This window comes from Chiloscyllium plagiosum, chromosome 30 (assembly GCF_004010195.1).
Source record: "Chiloscyllium plagiosum isolate BGI_BamShark_2017 chromosome 30, ASM401019v2, whole genome shotgun sequence".
Taxonomy (NCBI): domain Eukaryota; kingdom Metazoa; phylum Chordata; class Chondrichthyes; order Orectolobiformes; family Hemiscylliidae; genus Chiloscyllium; species Chiloscyllium plagiosum.
Window position 1 is genome coordinate 61,013 of NC_057739.1, and position 18,696 is coordinate 79,708.

The 18,696-nt window shown below is 43.5% G+C and overlaps 1 protein-coding gene across 11 annotated transcripts in view; it reads right to left on the reverse strand.

Annotated features, from left to right (window-relative positions):
- Positions 1–18,696, reverse strand: part of LOC122564677 (zinc finger protein 239-like) — a 74,498-nt gene that overhangs the window by 52,869 nt on the left and 2,933 nt on the right. For 4 of the 11 annotated variants that reach the window (XM_043719763.1, XM_043719758.1, XM_043719761.1 and 1 more), the window contains exon 2: positions 2,256–2,325. The exons of 3 other annotated variants lie outside the window; for them this stretch is intronic. The gene's annotated coding sequence lies outside the window, so the exon portion shown is untranslated. Of the gene's footprint in view, positions 1–2,255; positions 2,326–10,873; positions 10,949–15,950; positions 16,078–18,696 lie in introns of those variants that run through there. 4 more of the 11 variants (XM_043719759.1, XM_043719753.1, XM_043719760.1 and 1 more) reach the window with 2 other exon arrangements.

Sequence of the window (18,696 nt, forward strand, 5' to 3'; positions counted from 1 at the left end):
ATGTTGGGGAGATTTCACTGTGGTGTTTAATGTAGGGCTAGGGAGGGTGACACTTCCAGCCCTGAAATGGTTAACAGCAGCCAGGCGAGCTGCTGCAGGCGATTGCATGACTGCTGGAGCTTGTAAGGGATATGCATAATGTTAATTAAATCTTGGAGCCTGTAAATACCAGCCAGTATCAATTGCCCCATCGAAACTTGGGATTAATAAAGAAACCGATCGGAATCTGTAACTGTTAGACAAGTGTGAATTGCTCTATCGGAACCTGTAACTATTGAGTGTGAATGGCTCTATTTAAGTCTAAAGTTGATAAGTGTAATTGTCAATTTAGTTAAACTGAAACTATTGAAAATGGCTAGCCTGTCAGACGCATAGTAATTCCTTGAAACAATGAACTATTGAATACGGGATTGGAACCGCTCCCGGGGATGGCTGAGTCATTGTCAAGCACAGCAGGAGCTGGGCAGGCACTTCGATGCGGCCAATAGGAGGACGGATCCCCAGCGCGCGCAGATGAATGGACCAATGGGGAAGGCGAACTGACCGGGGACTCCAGGCAGCGCGAAGTATAATTGTGTCAACTTTGAACGGGAAGGGAGAACGCCTTCTCCAACGAATGCATGCCTGTAGATTCGTTGTATCAGTTAAGATTCTGTGAATAAACTGCTGTCTGCGTCTAATCATAGTTGCCAGTGTGAGTCTCTCCTTCCAAAAGAACACGTAAAGACGGGACCCTCCGGGTCCGTCTTAACACCCCTCACAAATGGCTGAATCCATTTTGTAATGTCAGAAGTCTGGCTACCTAACCAGGTGACTCAAACTCCAGTGAAGGCCCACGTAGCCTCCACCCCACACTTTTCGTCCACTTCCTGGAGACACGGCGCCTATGGGGACTCCAAATCCCACGATCCCTGACGCAGGGACTACACATGTGCAGGAAACTGCGCACGTACAGAATGAGGGCGGGTTTCGGAACATGTGCATGTAAGAGACAAAAAAAAACTGCAGATGCCTGAATCCAAAGTAGACAGATTGGAGGCTGAAAGACCACAGCAAACCAGGCAGCATCAGGAGGTGGAGAAGTCAATGTTTCGGGTATAACCCTTCTTAAGGACTTGAGGTGGGGGTTAGGGGGCGGTGGTGTAATAGTAAGGACTGCAGATATTGGAAGTCAGAGTAGATCAGAGTAGAGTAGTCAGAGTAGGGGTTGTAGGCCCCATAAAACTACAGCAGTCCTGTCTCTGGGAAGTCAGGGCTCAAAATGTCAACTTGTCTGCTCCTCCAATGTTGTGTGACCTGCTGTGGGAGTGTGTGTATGGGATAGAGAGTTACGGTTTTGGGAGAGGGAGGGAGGGAGGGAGAGAGCGAGAGAGAGAGCGAGAGAGAGAGCGAGAGAGAGCGAAGCTATTCCAGAGAAACTAGAATTGTCTGTTCTGAATATCTAACCTGTACTTATTCCTTTCATAATTCTCTTTACAGGAATCTATAAGGTGAAGATTTGCAGACAGCAATCTCAAAATCATGTGTTTACAATGACTATGTTAACCAGAACTTGTAAACCATACATGGGGAAATATTAATTTGTTCTGTCTGCATTAAAGGTTTTAAACATCAATTAGACTGAAAAAGCACTGAGACACACCCTCCCACCATCAAGTAAGTCTTCCTGTAAGGATTGTGGGAAAAAAAATTAGCCTATGACACTGCTTGAAAAAGTGTTGCACCATTCACAGCAGGGGGTACAATACTTGTGGTCCGTGTGGATGAGGCTTCGACTGATTGTTAAACTATCAGAGGCACAACCACAAAATGCTGAAACTGTGGAAATGAGGATTGTGGGAAGGGATTCCATTCCCTGTCAACCCTGGAATTTCATTGATGTGGTCACACCAGGGAAAGGCCGTTCACCTGCTCTGAATGTGGAAAGGAAGTCTCTGATTTGCCTGCCCTGCAGAAATGCTGTCACTCCCTGCTGAGTGTAGGAAGAAATTCAGTGAATATTTCACCCTATTGAGACACCAGCGAGTTCACACAGGGGAGAACCCATCCAACCAGCTCAGAGTGTGTGAAGGTATTCACTCAATTATCCAGCCTGTGTGCACACCAGCAGGTACAGACTGGGGAGAAGCCATTTCGCTGCTCTGATTGTGGAAAGGAATTCACTCAGTCAACACATCGGCAAAAACATGAGCAAATTCACACTGGAGAGAGACCATTCAAATGCTCCAAGAATGGGAAATGATTCAGAGACTTACCTGGCCTACAGAAACACCAGCAAATGCATCTGTTCAGGGTACGGGAAAGACGTTCACTCAGTCATTACATCTGTAGAAACATGAGTGAGTTCATAAGTGAATACAGGAGTTGGATCTGCTGTTCATCAGCAACAAAGTATATGCTGTTAGGACAGCAGCTTCCAAATTCTCATTTGTAAATGTGGAGAAATGTACCCCTCTTTGCTGCACCACTCTTTTAGAGTCTCTTGTTTACTTATTTGCTTTTCTATTTTCAATGCCAATTTACACATGGTTCATATAATAATCCAGACATTAATCCCTTGAGGTTATGCTCTGCAATTTTGTTCCTAATTCCTGATACTGCCCAAACAGAATCTCTCGCTTAATTTTGCTGATGTTATTAGTCCCCAACTGGACGACATTGAATTATAGAACCCCTAATAGTCAGTGGAAAATTGAGAAACAAAATTTGTAAGGAGACTTCAATTACCTATAAGAAAAATAGGGTGGTTATGTTAGGGGATCTTAACTTTACAAACAGACTGGCACTGTCATAGTGTTAAGGGAATTTAAGTGTGTACAAGAAAATGTTCTCATTCAGTATGCGGATGCACCTATTAGAGAAGGTGCAAAACGTGGAGAAAGTGAGGACTGCAGATGCAGAATACAGAGTTGAGAGTAAGGTCCTGATGAAGGGCTTATGCCCAAAACGTCAGTTTTCCTGCTCCTCGGATGCTATCTGATCCGCTATGCTTTTCCAGCACTTAAACTCTTGAAGGTGCAAAACTTGACCTCTTGGAAAATAAGGTAGGGCAAATGGTGTCAGTGGGGGAGCACTTTGGGGCCAGCGACCATAATTCTATTAGTTTTAAAGTAGTCATGGCAAAGGATAGAGCAGATTTAAAAGTTGAAGTTTTAAATTGGAGGAAAGCTAATTTTGATGGTATTAGGCAAGAACTTTCAAAAGCTGGTTGGGGGCAGATGTTTGCAAGTAAAGGAAACTGGAAAATGGGAAGCCTTCAAAAACAAGATAACGAGATTCCAGAGACAGTCTCTTCCTGTTAGGGTGAAAGGAAAGGCTGGTAGATGTCGAGGACTAAAGAAACTGAGGTTTTGGTTAAGAAGAAGGAAGCATAAGTCAGGTTTAGAGAGATCACAGGATTCCTTCAAATAAAGGCAATACTTAAGAGGAAAATCAGGAGGGCAAAAAGTGGACATAAGAAATAGCTTTGGCGGATAGGGTTAAGGAGAATCCAAAGGGATTTTATTAATACCTTAAGGACAAAAGGGTAACTAAGGAGAGAATAGGATCCCTCAAAGATCAGCAAGGCAGCCTACATGTCGAGCCACAGGAGATACTAAACAAATATTTTGCATCAGTGTTTACTGTGGAGAAGGAAATGGAAGATCAAGAATGTAGGGAAATAGATGGTGACATCTTGAAAAAATGTCCATGTTACAGAGGAGGTGCCAGCTGTCTTGAAATCCATAAAAGTGGATAAATCTCCAAGACTTGATCAGGTGTACCCTAGAACTCTGGGAAACTAGGGAAGAGATTGCTGAACCCCTTGCATTTATAATATCAAATCACAGGTGAGGTGCTGGAAGACTGAAGAAGGGCTTATGCCCGAAACGTCGATTCTCCTGTTCCCTGGATGCTGCCTGACCTGCTGCGCTTTTCCAGCAACACATTTTCAGCTCTGATCTCCAGCATCTGCAGACCTCACTTTCTCCTCGAAGACTGAAGGTTGGCTAACGTGGTTTCACTATTTAGGAAATGTGGTAAGGAAAAGCCAGTGAACTATCATCAGTGGGTGGCACATTGTTGGTGAGAATCTTGAGGGACACAATTCACATATATTTACAAAGGCAAGGACTGATGAAGGATATTCAGAATGGCTTTGTGCGTGGAAAATCATGTTTCACAAATTTGATTGAGTTTTTTGAAGTAACAAAGAGGATTGATGAGGGCAGGGCAGTAAATGTGTTCTGTATGGACGTCAGTAAGGCATTCGACAAGTTCCTCATTGGAGAGTGGTTACAGCGTAGAACAATATACAGCCCTCAACATTGCATTGACCTGTGAAACCAATCTGAAGCCCATCTTCCATTATCATCCATATGTTTATCCAATGACCATTTAATTGCCAATAAAGTTGGCTAGTCTACTACTGTTGCAGGCAGGCTGATAATTATTTAATATTTAGCTACAGTGAATTGTGAGAATAGGGAGAATCATAGAACACTACAGCGTGGTGCAGGCCCTTCAGCCTTTGATGTTGTGCCAACCTGTGAAATTAATCTGTTGCCCATCTAACTTATACCATTTCATTATTATCCATGTGTGTGGAAAAAGTGAGGACTGCAGATGCTGGAGATCAGAGCTGAAAAATGTGTTGCTGGAAAAGCGCACATATTTGTGTCCAATGCCTATTTAAATGCCAGTAACATCGCCAAGTTTAATACTGTTGCAGGCAGGCTGTTCCATGCCCCTACCACTCTGAGTAAAGAACCTATCTCTGGCATCTGTCCTATATCTTTAACCCTCAGGTTAAAGCTTTGTCCCCTCATGCTAACCATCACCATCAGAGAAAAAAGGCTCTCATTGTCCACCCTATCTAATCCTCTGATCGTCTTGTATATCACTATTAAGTCACCTCTTAACCTTCTCTCTAATGAAAACATCCCTAAGTCCCTCAGCCTTTCTTCATAATATCTTCCCTCCATACCAGGCACATCCTGGTAAACCTCCTCTGCACCCTTTCAACGTTTCCATGTCTTTCCTTTAATGTGTCGACTAGAACTGTATGCAAAACCCCAAGTGCAGCTGCACCAAAGTTTTGTACAGCTGCAACATGACCTCATGGCTCTGAAAGGTTAGCAAGGTTAGATCTCAAAGAACTAGCCATTTGGATGTAGAACTGGCTCAAAGATAGAAGACAGAAGGTGGTGGTGGAGGGTTGCTTATCAGACTGGAGGCCTATGACCAGTGGTATGCCACAAGGATCGGTGCTGGATCCACTGTTTTTCATCACTTATATAGAAGGTATAGTTAGTAAGTTTGCAGACAACACCAAAATTGGAGGTGCAGTGGACAGCAAAGAGGGTTACCTCAGAGTACTACAGGATCTTGATCAGATGGGCCAATGGGCTGAGGAGTTTAACTTAGAAAATGTGAGGTGCTGCAGTTTGGAAAAGCAGATCAGAGCAGCACTTAAATACTTCATAGTCAGGAGTATTGCTGAACAAATAGATCCTGGAATGCAGGTTTGTAGTTCCTTGAAAGTAGTCACAGGTAGATAATCCCCTACTTTCAAGGAACTACAAAGTGAAGAAGGTGTTTCGCATGCTTTCCTTTATTGTCAGACCATGTAGTGTAAGAGTTGGAAGGTCATGCCACAGCTGTACAGGACATTGGTTAGGCCTCTTTTGGAATATTGTGTGCAATTCTGGTCTCCTTCCTATTGGAAGGATGTTGTGAAACTTGAAAGGGTTCAGAAAAGATTTACAAGGATGTTGCCAGAATTGGAGGATTTGAGCGATAGGGAGAAGCTGAGTCGAGGCTGTTTTTCCTGGAGTGTCAGAGACTGAGGGGTGATGTTATTAGATTTATAAGATCATGAGGGGCAATAGATAGGATAAATAGACAAAGTATTTTCCCTAGGGTGCAGGAGTCCAGAACTAGAGGGCATAGGTTTAGGGTCAGAGGGGAAAGATAATAAAAGGGACCAAAGGGGCAACATTTTCTTGCAGAGGGTGGTGCATATATGGAATGAGCTGCCAAACGAACTGGCAGAGACTGATACAATTACTGGATTTAAATGGCATCTGAATGGGTATATGAGTAGGAAGGGTCGAGACGGATACGGGCCAACCACTGTCAAATGGGACTTTATTCGGTAAAGCTATCTGGTCGGCATGGACGAGATAGATCAAAGGGTCTATTTCCGTGTTGTACATCTCTGAGAGTCTATGACAACAGCTGAATCCACTCGGCCCCAATCGAACATCTTTTTGAGCTGGTTTAGAAGTTTCAAAGCAAACAAGTCTCAGCAACCCGAGAACAGAGTAGTGTTCTCGGGTTTACTACCGGTGCCACGAGATAGCGAGGCGAGGAAGTGGGTGCAGCTTAACACGTCGCTGCGCAGCTGGTGTAGGAGAGAGGGCTTCAGATATGTAGATAATTGGGATGCCTTCTGGGGAAGGTGGGACCTGTTCATGAAGGACGGGTTGCACCTGAACTGGAAGGGGACCAATGTCCTGGGTGGAAGGTTTGCTTGAGTAGTTCAAGAGGGTTTAAACTAGTATGGTAGGGGGGTGGGAACCTGAGTTGTATACCAGAGGTGAGAGTTGATGGAGATGAGGCAATAGTAAGAGGTAGTGCAGCCAGTGGGAAGGAATTCCTGGGAAAGAACGAAATGATCGGTTAAAGTGTGTTTGTTTTAATGCAAGGAGTATCAGGAATAAAATTGAGGAGCTGGGGGCATGGATCAGTACCTGGTGCTATGATGTTGTGGCCATAACAGAGATGTGGGTTTCTCAGGGGCAGGCATGGTTGCTGGATGTTCCAGAGTTGAGAACATTTAAAAAGAATAGGGGGGGAAAAAAAAAGAGAAGGGGGTGCAATACTGCTAATCAGAGAGGTTATCACAGCTACAGTGGTTACCTTTGTCGAGGAGAGTCTGTCTAATGAGTCAGTATGGGTGGAAATTAGGAACAGTAAGGGAGCAGTCACCTCATTAGGGGTTTACTTCAGGCCCCCCAATAGAGGCAGGGAGATTGAAGAAAGCATAGGTTGGCAGATTTTGGAAAAGTGTGAATGTAGTAGGGTTGTTGTAATGGGTGACTTTAACTTTCCCAATATTATTGGAACCTCCTTCGAGCAGATGGTTTGGAAGGAGCTGTTTTTGTAAGGTGCGTTCAAGAGGGTTTCCTAACTCAATACGTTGATAGGCCAACGAGGGGAGAGGCCATTTTGGATTTGGTGCTCAGCAATGAGCCGGGGCAGGTGTCTGATGTTGCGGTGGGAGAGCATTTTGGTGACAGTGACCACAACTGCCTCACATTCTACATAGCTATGGAGAAGGAGAGAAGCAGGCATGATGGGAGGATATTTAATTGGGGAAAAGGAAATTATGAGTTGGGAAGCATGGACTGGGAGCAACTGTTCCATGGAAAGGGCACTACAGACATGTGGAGACTGTTTAAGGAACAGTTGCTGCGTGTGATGCATAAATGCGTTCTTCTGGGACAGGCAAGAAGGGGTAAGATAAAAGGAACCTTGGACGACGAGAGCGGAGGAGCTTCTCGTCAAAAGAAAGAAGGCAGCTTACGTAAGGTGGAGGAAGCAAGGGTCTTGCTCAGCTCTAGAGGATTACAGGCAGGTGAGGAAGGAGCTCAAAAATGGTCTGAAGAGAGCCAGGCAGGGGCACGAAAAAGGCTTTGCAGGAAGGATTAGGGAGAATCCAAAGGCATTTTACACGTATGTGAGGAATAAGAGAATGATCAAAGAAAGAGTAGGGCTGATCAGGGATAGCATAGGGAACATGTGCATAGAGTTTGAGGAGGTAGGAGAAGCCCTAAATGAGTTTTTTGCTTCTGTCTTTACTAAAGAAAAGGACCTTGTAGTGAATGAAACCATTGAAGAACCGGTAAGCATGCTGGAATGGATAGAGATTGAGGAAGCTGATGTGCTGAAAATTTTGATAAACATTAAGATTGACAAGTCGCCAGGGCAAGACCAGATTTGTCCTCGGCTGCTTTGGGAAGTGAGAAATGTGATTGCTTCGCCGCTTGCGAAGATCTTTGCATCCTTGCTCTCAACCGGAGTCGTACCTGAGGACTAGAGGAAGGCAAATGTAATTCCTCTCTTCAAGAAAGGAAATAGGAAAATCAGCGGCAATTACAGACTAGTCAGTCTCATGTCTGTCATCTGCAAGGTGTTAGAAAGGATTCTGAGGGATAGGATTTATGACCATCTGGAAGAGTACGGCTTGATTAATTGCAGTCCGCAGGGCTTTGTGAGGGGCAGGCCATGCCTCACAAATCTTATCGAGTTCTTTGAGGATGTTACTAGACAAGTTGATGAGGGTCAAGCGATGGATGTGGTGTATATGGACTTCAGCAAGGCATTTGATAAGGTTTCCCATGGTAGGCTCGTTCAGAAGGTCAAGAGGAATGGGATACAGGGAAATCTAGCTGTTTGGATACAGAATTGGCTGGTCGACAGAAGACAGCAAGTGGTAATGGAAGGAAAGTATTCTGCCTGGAAGTCAGTGGTGAGTGGTGTTCCACAGGGCTCTGTTCTTGGGCTTCTACTCTTTGTAATTTTTATTAATGACTTGGATGAGGAGATTGAAGGAATTTTGCAGATGACACAAAGGTTGGAGGTGTCGTTGACAGTATAGAGAGCTGTTGTAGGCTGCAGCATGACATTGACAGGGTGCAGAGATGGGCTGAGAGGTGGCAGTTGGAATTCAACCTGGATAAATGCGAAGTGATGCATTTTGGAAGGTCAAACTTGGAAGTTGAGTACAGGATTCTTGGCAGTGTGGAGGAACAGCGTGCAGGTACATAGCTCCCTTAAAATGGCCACCCAAGTGGACAGGGTTGTTAAGAAAGCATATGATGTTTTGGCTTTCATTAACAAGGGGATTGAGTTTAAGAGCCATGAGATCTTGTTGCAGCTCCATAAACTTTGGTTTGACCGTATTTGGAATACTGTGTCCAGTTCTGGTCGCCCTATCATAGGAAAGATGTGGATGCTTTGGAGAGGGTTCAGAGGAGGTTTACCAGGATGCTGCCTGGAATGGAGGGCTTATCTTATGGAGAGAGGTTGACTGAGCTCGGACTTTTTTCATTGGAAAAAAGAAGGAAGAGAGGGGACCTAATTGAGGTGTACAAGATAATGAGAGGCATAGATAGAGTTGATAGCCAAAGACTTTTTCCCAGCGCAGAAGTTGTTAACACAAGGGGTCATAGTTTTAAATTGTTTGGCGGAAGGTATAGAGGGGATGTCAGAGGCAGGTTCTTTACGCAAAGAGTTGAGAGAGCATGGAATGCGCTGCCAGCAGCAGTTGTGGAAGCGAGATCATTGGGGATTTTTAAGAGACTGCTGGACATGGATATGCTCACATAAATTTGAGGGTTTGTACATTAGGTTTACCTTACATGAGGATCAATAGTCGGCGCAACATCGTGGGTTGAAGGGCCTGTTCTGTGCTGTACTGTTCTATGTTCTATGTAACATATTCTTCCCTTCCTTCCCTGACTCTGACCAAATTTGAACGACTTAACCTGCAGTTTATGAGACTCCCTCCTTAAACACAACATCCAGGTAACTCTTCTCCCTCTGTGAAATGGTGTGTTATTTGAAGTTTAGACTCAGCCCATCAACTGAACTGGAGTTCTGCAAGCAATCAGCACTTGCAACAGATGTGGCACGATTAACCACAATGGGGTCCATCAGCTCTCACATGCAGGGACAACATACTGCCTGACATTGCATTTCCAAATTATTTAATTAGCTTTAACATTACATTTTTACATTTCCTCCTGGCCTTTAGTTTTTAATCTATGACATATCTCTCCAATTTATGTACAATCTGAAAGCAATTTAGAACAGGTATTCAAATTAGAGATTACTAAACAACCAGTGAATATGCGGCTTTTCCTGTTGTTAGGACACAAAGGTCAAACCCATGTTAATTAAAACCAAACACCAAGAAAAGCTCGCCTCGGCTCATAATTTGTTAAAACGTGGGTGACAGAGAACTCCTAAATTCCACTGTTTAAAGAAAGTAATGATTTATTTTCCTAACTCTAAAAGCGAACATTAAACAAAGAAACTGTTCACAAATCTAAGCCTCCCTTCTCTTTACTACATACTACCTGACCCCAACTATACAAAACAACTTGCTGTTCCAATAACACACTTAAAACATTACATTAATCTCAAGACCACATAGTCTCTGTCTTCTTCAGTGTTTTCACTCTTTTGATTGCTGACGTCCCTGGATCATCTACTTTCTTTTTTGCTGCAAGTATATTTCACATAAAAAGGTATCTTTGATAGAGTTTTTTTCTGATTTCTTTGAGTGTAAGATATTATAAGGGCAGTTACTGTCCCTCTAATTTTCAAAGTGCTGGGTTTATACCATTCATGACATATTAATTATAATTTGGTTGGTTTCTAGGTGTCAAAACAATAAAATGAAAATTCGATTGGCTTCGGATATCCTGGGGCTTAATTAAAACTAATTGGTTAAATTCAAGTTGTTGTCAAATCAACAATTAAAACTCAGGTATCCATTTAACAGCCAATTGTTACATTTGCAACAGTCCAACCTCTAGCTAGCTGTTCTTTAAGATAGAAAGTGTTTTTCTGAATTTAAAGTGACCATACATGTTTTCGACTTTTGTAACACTGTGATGGCACTTTTTTTAACACGGTTGCTGATCCCTGCATCTTCCCCTATACAGGTCCTCTCTCTGGGCTACCTGGGTAAGTGTGTTGGCCTTGAGTTTCCGTGTCAATTTTTATCACCTACTAATTTCTGTTCTGTCTTGCTGGCTCCTCTTACCCCTTATGCCCCAAATTACTGAAGACTTGGATATGAAGGAATAGAATTACTCACCAATGAGAGAAGAGAAGGGAATGATCATCTTCACCGTCATTCACCAAACTGACATCCAAATGCTGCAAAGCATCTCTTTAACAGAAGACAGAGTGAATAGGAAGAGTATGTCTTTCACCCAGAGAGTGCAGGGCTCTGGAACTCACTGCTTGTATGTGCTACAGGGGCAGAAATCCTCCTCACATTTAAGAAGTACTCACCTGTGCACTTGTGATGCCAAGTCATACAAACTTTTGTATCCAGTGCTGCAAACTGGAATTAGGAGTTCCCCTTCCCGATAACCCTTCAAACCTTAGTAATTAAAAAAAACTCCTTAACCTTACTAAAATCTCCCAGCATCCATCATAATTAGTGATGTTTTCTGTCAGCTCCTTTTATACGGTGTTACAAATTTCACATAGGAAACTCAAACCAAACACCATACCAAGATTTGACAATTGCGTGACTTTTCCAGACCTGAATATCATTGATCTTTGAATATGGTAGGAGATATGTTTGCTCTATCTTTGAGGCGACAATTCAAAGATCAGCATGACTGCAAATACTGAAGCACACAGACATCTGACTGAGTGTTCCACTCCATTGGAGAGTTACACAACCTGAAAATAACATCGTTTCCTCTCAATATGAATGGTGCAAAGTGCTCTGTGCGTATGAACGAGGCTTCAACTGATCATCCCGACTGGAGAGACATAAGGGCCAACAGTGTGGTGCTGGAAAAGCACAGGCGGTCAGGCACCATCTGAGGAGCAAGAGAATCGACGTTTTGCGCATAAGCCCTTCATCAGGAACAGAAGGGCACCAGAACCATGGAGAGATGGTGGAAATGTGAAGATTATGGGAAAGCATTTAATCATTCATCCTGGTTGGAAAAGCACCATCACATTCATATGGAGACCAGCACCAGACAGAAACCGTGGAAATGTGGACACTGCAGTAAAGCATTTGAAGTCCTTCCCTGCTGGAAAATCATTGGTGCAGTTACACTCAGGAGAAGCCATTCCTTTACTTCGTGAGTGGGAAGGAATTTAAGTCCGCCAGTCTAATGTCATATGAACAGATTCACACTGAAGAGAAGCCTTTAGCTGCACTGACTGTAGGTAGTGGGTCAGGAGGTCATATAACATTAATATATGCCAGCAAATTCACACTGTGGAGACGACATTCACCTGTTCAGCTGGTGGGAAAGAACTCACTTAGTCATCCTATCTGTTGTCACAGCAGTATATTCATATCATAAAGAAGCTGTTAAGTTACAGTTTATGTGAAAGAAGTTTCAGGCAGTCATCTGTTCTCAGTACACACTGCAGAGAGACCATTCACCTGCTCCATGTATGGGAAGAATTTCACACATACTTCCAGCCTCCAGATACACTAGCGGATTCACACAGAGGAGAGGCCATACACCTGCACTTCATGTGGAAAGAGTTTCAGACAATCATCTTCCCTCATTGTACACCAGTGCACTCTCACTGGGGATAGACCATTCACTGCTGTGTTCGTGGGAAGAGATTCACTCAGTGATCAAACTTTTGGACACACCAGCAGACTCATAAATAACTGCAATGGTTGGATTTTGCAGTTATTGCTGTTAAGCAGAGCCAGATTGCTTGCCTGATGACTATTTGTTCTGAAGTTCTGGGTACAGTTTAGTTTTCTGGAGATGTTGCTGATTTATGAAGCCGGAATGTCCCTTTAAAGAGCACCATCTGTGATATTCTAAGTGATTCAACCATTTTTGAGAAAACTATGTTGACAATACAAATTGAGCTTTTATTTCAATGCTAAATTGTTCTCTGATTTAAAATACAGAATTCAGTGTTTGAAAGATTTCACTAATTACTATCTCCAATCAAAGACTAATCTCCCGGGTGTCATCAGGCAGAGGGGACTGCACTGACTAGGTATGTTCTCAGGATGCAAGATGGTCACTACCTCAACAGTAGGTACCAACACCAAAAACAGCAACAATTCATACCAACAGCTAAAACACTGCACATGTGGCTCTTCTGGCAGCCCCTGCCTCTCCTTGATTGTTATTTACCAGAGAGATGGAAAAGGGAAATATGATATTGATGAGATGAGGAATGAGATCAGTACATTCAAAATCCAGAAAGGTCTTGTGATAAATAAACTCAAAGTCAAAATGGAAAATGCTCTAGTCTGAATGGATTACATCCTTGTATTTTCAATTAATGCAGCGAAGAGGTATTGGAGATATTGCTGTACACATTCAATAATTCATTAAAAGCTGTAGTGGTCAAAAACTAAAGTATCATTAATGCAATTCCTATAGACAAGGTGACGACAAAACAGTCCCAGAAAAAGGTAAGCCATTAAGTTTACTATCGAAGAGAAGGAAAGCAGAGTGTCTTGGTGAGGTAGAGCAACAAAAGAAACTTGAAGCTAAAATCTGACAGATGTGCCTCAGGTTCCCAAGACCATAAAAGTAAAAAATCCCAGCTCCACTTTCCTATTTGCACTCCATAGACTTTTATCACACATTTTTAACAGAAGCATACTCATTTCTTTCTTGAATCTGTTGATTGATTCTGCCTCCACTGCACTCTTGAACAGCAAGTTCCACAGATTCACAACCCTCAGGGAGAAGCGGTTTCTCCTCATCTCAAGTTTAAACTTACTTCCTCTGAATCTATAATTTTTGTTTTAAGATTAGATTCCCTATAGTGTGGAAACAGGTCCTTCAGCCCAATAAGTCCACACCAACCCTCTGAAGTAACCCACCCAGACCCATTTCCCTCTGACTAATGCACCTAACACTATGGGCAATTTAGCATGGCCAATTCACCTGACCCGCACATCTTTGGATTGTGGGAGGAAACCAGAGCACCTGGAGGAAACCCATACAGACACGGGGAGAATGTGCAAACTCCACACAGACAGTCGTCCAAGGCTGGAATTGAACCTGGGTCCCTGGCACTGTGCTAAACACTGAACCACCATGCTGCCCTTGTGACTATCATTTCTAGATTGCCCCAGAAGAGGAAACATCTGTTCAAAGTCTTCCTTATCAATCCCATTTAACATTTTGTAGACCTAAGTCAAATCCCCCTCATTTTTCTGAACTTTAGTTATTCAACCGCTTCTTGTACGTCAGCCCTTTCTCATGTCTGGAATCAATCTGGTGAACCTCCTCAGAATTGCCTTTACTGTGACCACATTCTTCCTTTATCTGGAGGGATACTGTCTCCTGTTATATATTGGGATCTGGGAGGGATGTTGTCTACTCTTCCATATTGGGGCCAGGGTGGATGTTGTCTATTTTATATGAGGGTCAGGGTGGATGTTGTCACTAATTTTATATGAGGATTATCGTGGATATTCTCTACTCTTTTATACTTGAGGTCAAAGTGGACATTGTCGAATATTTTATATTGGCGTCTGGACGGATATCGACAGCTGTTTTCTTTTGAGTGTCAGGTAGATATGGTTTCCTGTTTGTGTAACAGTCCGGGTGGCTATTGTCTACTGTTTACATTAGAGTCTGGAAGGGATATTGGTTACTAGTGGTAAATACATGGAAGAAGGGCTAATGCCCGAAACGTCGATTCTCCTGTTCCCTAGATGCTGCCTGACCTGCTGCGCCTTTCCAGCAACACATTTCCATCTCTGATCTCCAGCATCTGCAGACCTCACTTTCTCCGTAAATACATGGAACACCACCATCTAAAAGTGTCCCTGCAACTCACTCACCGTTGTGACTTCAATGTGTATCAGAGCTGTAGAGTCAAAATTGTGCAACTCCCTCCTTAACAGCTTTAGGGAACATCTCCGAGACACCCGCACCAATCAACCAAACCGCCCCGTGGCTCAACATTTCAACTCCCCCTCCCACTCTGCCGAGGATATGGAGGTGCTGGGCCTCCTCCACCGCCGCTCCCTCACCACCAGACGCATGGAAGAAGAACGCCTCATCTTCCGCCTCGGAACACTTCAACCCCAGGGCACACTCTATGCTACTCTATCCCCACCCCCACCCTCCTCTAGCTTATCTCTCCACGCTTCAGGCTCTCTGCCTTTATTCCTGATGAAGGGCTTTTGCCCGAAATATCGATTTCAACGCTCCTCGGATGCTGCCTGAATTGCTAAATCAAAATAGAGTTGGAGGCTGAAATAAAGCACTGTATCCCCCACTGTGCCCAGTACTCTCTGAAGGCAGTTAAAGCATAGTTAGACACCTCATGTCCTTCTCCAAGGACCCAGCTGTGAAGTCTTTCCCCTCAACTAATTTCACTCAAAACAGATGATCCCTGCTCATAGTCTCTATAACAGCAGTGTGACATATTGCCCAAAGAGATATCCTATGGTTCAGAAAATTGTGATACAAATTCAGTCAATCCAACACAATAACTGAGGTTAACATCACCAAGGCTCCAACAATGTCATCATGAGTAAAATCCAGTCCTGAATCTGATGAACAATAACTGATGAATCAGAGTCCTGCAGTGATGTATGAACTCTTCCCCAAATGGAGCAGGTGGATGACCACTTTGTGTGCACTTGCTGGTCTGTCAGTCATGTTGAAGACTCAGCACACCCCGTTTCACAAAGTGAGGTAAACAGCTTCTACCCCGTGTGAATCTGCTGGTGTCTCAGCAGGTGAAATGAATCACTGAATCTCTCTTCACACATGGAGCATTTGAATAGCCTCTCCCCTGTGTGGGTTTGCTGGTGTATCAGCAGCTACTGGATTTGAGTGAATCCCTCCCCACACTCGGAGCAAGTAAACGGCCTTTTCCCAGAGTGAGCTCCCTGGTGTTTCAGCAGGTCAGAGGACTGAGTGCATCCTTTCCCACATTCTGAGCAGGTGAATGGCCTCTCCCCAGTGTGAATGCGCTGATATCTCTGCAGGTGGGAGATTTGAATGAATCCTTTCTCACACACAGAGCAGGTGAAGGGTCTAAATCCACTGTGAACTCTCTGGTGCCTCAGCAGGTTGTAAGATTGAGTAAATCCCTTCTCATACGCGGGGCAGGTGAATGGCCTCTCCCAACGCGACTGTGCCGGTGAGATTCCAGCTGGGAAGAATAACTGAATTCCTTCCCACAGTCCTAACATTTACATGGCCTTCTCTTGGACCGGTCATATTTGTATTTTCCCAGATCACATGACCGGTTGAATCCTTGACCACATGCACATGGAAATGATTTCTTTGGACTGGGAATGCTGCTTTCCCCTTCTGTATTACTGATCATGATCAGTACCTGCTGAATTGGGAGACTCTTCAATTGATTTGATGTCAAATCTGTGAACCCTTTCCCTGTAAAACAAGTTTATTTCCATCATTACTGCAGTAAAATTGCAGGAAAAATTTAAACTAATTTCTTAACTTCCTGCATTGTTACTTGTTGCTCAAGATTGAATTTCCCTGCTCTCCAGGTTGATTTCAGTCTCTCTCACACAATGTCTCTGTCCCTTTAAATGAGAACAGCACAGAGTCATAGAGATGTACAGCATGGAAACAGACCCTTCGGTCCAGCCTGTCCATGCAGGCTAAAACTGTACTTGGTGTGAAGCAGGCAACCTGGAAGAGAAAATGCATAAGAGGCTGGATCAATGAGGGGAAGTGAATTTACCAAGCAGTGCGGGAACAAAGATGAAACTGCAGGAAAGAGTCCGACTGGGACTAAGCTTCTTAGCAATCTCTTAACTTCCAGCTCCAACTCATCCCACACCTCCAACTCTCCATTCAATTCTCCTGAACATTGTAACCTTGGCTAATACAAAGATCTCAGCAATGTCCCCTTCTCTCATCATGTTTCTGAAATTAAATTTGCAACATTTCAAACAACTATGTGCACCTTATCAGCAGAACTGGCATTTCTTCTATTATTAACCCTTGGGGAGTTTATTACCAACTCCTAACACAATTATGATCATTTGACTACTTCTTTGGATAAAGTTAAAATAAAAAAAAACAGGTTATAGTCCAACAGATTTACTTGGAGGCACTGGCTTTCGGAGCACTGCTCCTTCATTAAAAAGTGCCTCCAAATAAACCTGTTGGACTATAACTTGGTGTTTTTTTTTTATTTTAACTTTGTCCAAAGTAGTCGTCAAATGATCATAATTGTGTGATCTGTAACTTTGTCCACCTCAGTCCAACACCGGCTCCTCCAATCATGACTACTTCTTTGAGACCAGTTTTAAGTAATTTCTAACAACTATCAATAGATTGCATCTAAACAGGACACCCTCAACATTAGGTGCTATGATATTCAACTGCCTGTAAATTGTATTTTTTTTTCTTAAAGCCCCTCATGTGTCTAGCAATCTGGCAATACAATTAAAGATATTTCACATAGTAATCATAGAACAGAAACCCTACAGAATGGAAGCATGCCATTTAGCCGAACAGGTCCACACCGATCCTCTGAAGAGCACCCCACTCTATCTCTCGACGTTATGGACAATCCAAATTGCCAATCCACCTAACCTGCACATCTTTGGACAGTGGGAGCAAACTGGAGCATCCGGAGAAAACCTACGCAGACATAGGGAGAACATGCAAACTCCACACAGACAGACACCTAGAGGTTGGAATTATACCCGGGTCCCTGTTGTTGTGAGGCAAGAGTACTAACCACTGAGCCACCACACATCTATTGTTACAGTCTCATTGGCCAATTCCAGTACGTTAACGAGAAAGTAACATTCACCAGTGAATTGAAATCTAACAGCAGCATTGCCCTGTCAGGAGAGATTGAGGAAAGTGGAGCTGCCTTCTCTGAAATATCTAGAAATGAATAACATTCTTAAAGAGCTTTGTAGAGTGGATGCGCCCCCCTGGCTGTTGTGTCTGGATTGAAATAAGTACTGATGGTGTCTATCTCCAGCACCCCCTTCAGCTGCATAAATGTCCAGATTTCTGCACCAGTTTAATTATTGTCTCGAGCATTCCTTTTTCATTGGTGGTCATCCTCACCCTGTTAGGAGTCTTTTACAGGCCTCCTAATAGTCCTAGAATCGTAGAAGAAAGGATTGCGAGGATGATTCAAGAGGAGAGTGAAAGTAATAGGGTGGTTGTTATGGGGGACTTTAACTTTCCTGATATTGATTGGGAAAGCTATAGCTCAAGTTCGTTAGATGGGTCAGTGTTTGTCCAATGTGTACAGGAGGGTTTCCTGACACAATATATAGGTAGGCCAACAAGAAGTGAGGCCATACTGGATTTGGTTCTGTGTAACGAACCAGGCCAGGTGTTAGAATTAGAGGTAGGTGAGCACTTTGGGGACAGTGACCACAATTCGGTGACTTTTATTCTAGTGATGGAGAGGGATAAGTGGGCAAGAGTTATAGCTGGGGGCAGGGAAATTATGATGCGGTGAGGCATGACTTAGGATGTGTGGCTTGGAAAAGTAAGCTTCAAGGCAAGGGCGTAATTGATATGTGGAGCTTGTTCAAGGAGCAACTATTGAGTGTCCTTGATAAGTATGTACCCGTCAGACAGGGAGGAAAGGGTCGTGTGAGGGAGCCGTGGTTTAATAAGGAATTGGAATCCCTTGTTAAAGGGAAGAGGGCGGCCTATGTAAAGATGAGGCGTGAAGGTTCAATTGGGGCGATTGAGAGTTATAAGGTAGCCAGGAAGGACCTGAAGAGAGAGCTAAGAGCAGCAAGGAGGGGACATGAAAGGTCCTTAGTTGGTAGGATTAAGGAAAACCCTAAGGCTTTCTATAGGTATGTTAGGAATAAAAGAATGAATAGGGTAGGAATAGGTCCAGTCAAGGATAGTAGGGGGAAGTTGCGTGAGGAGGCGGAAGAGATTGGGGAGACACTGAATGAATACTTTTCGTCAATATTCA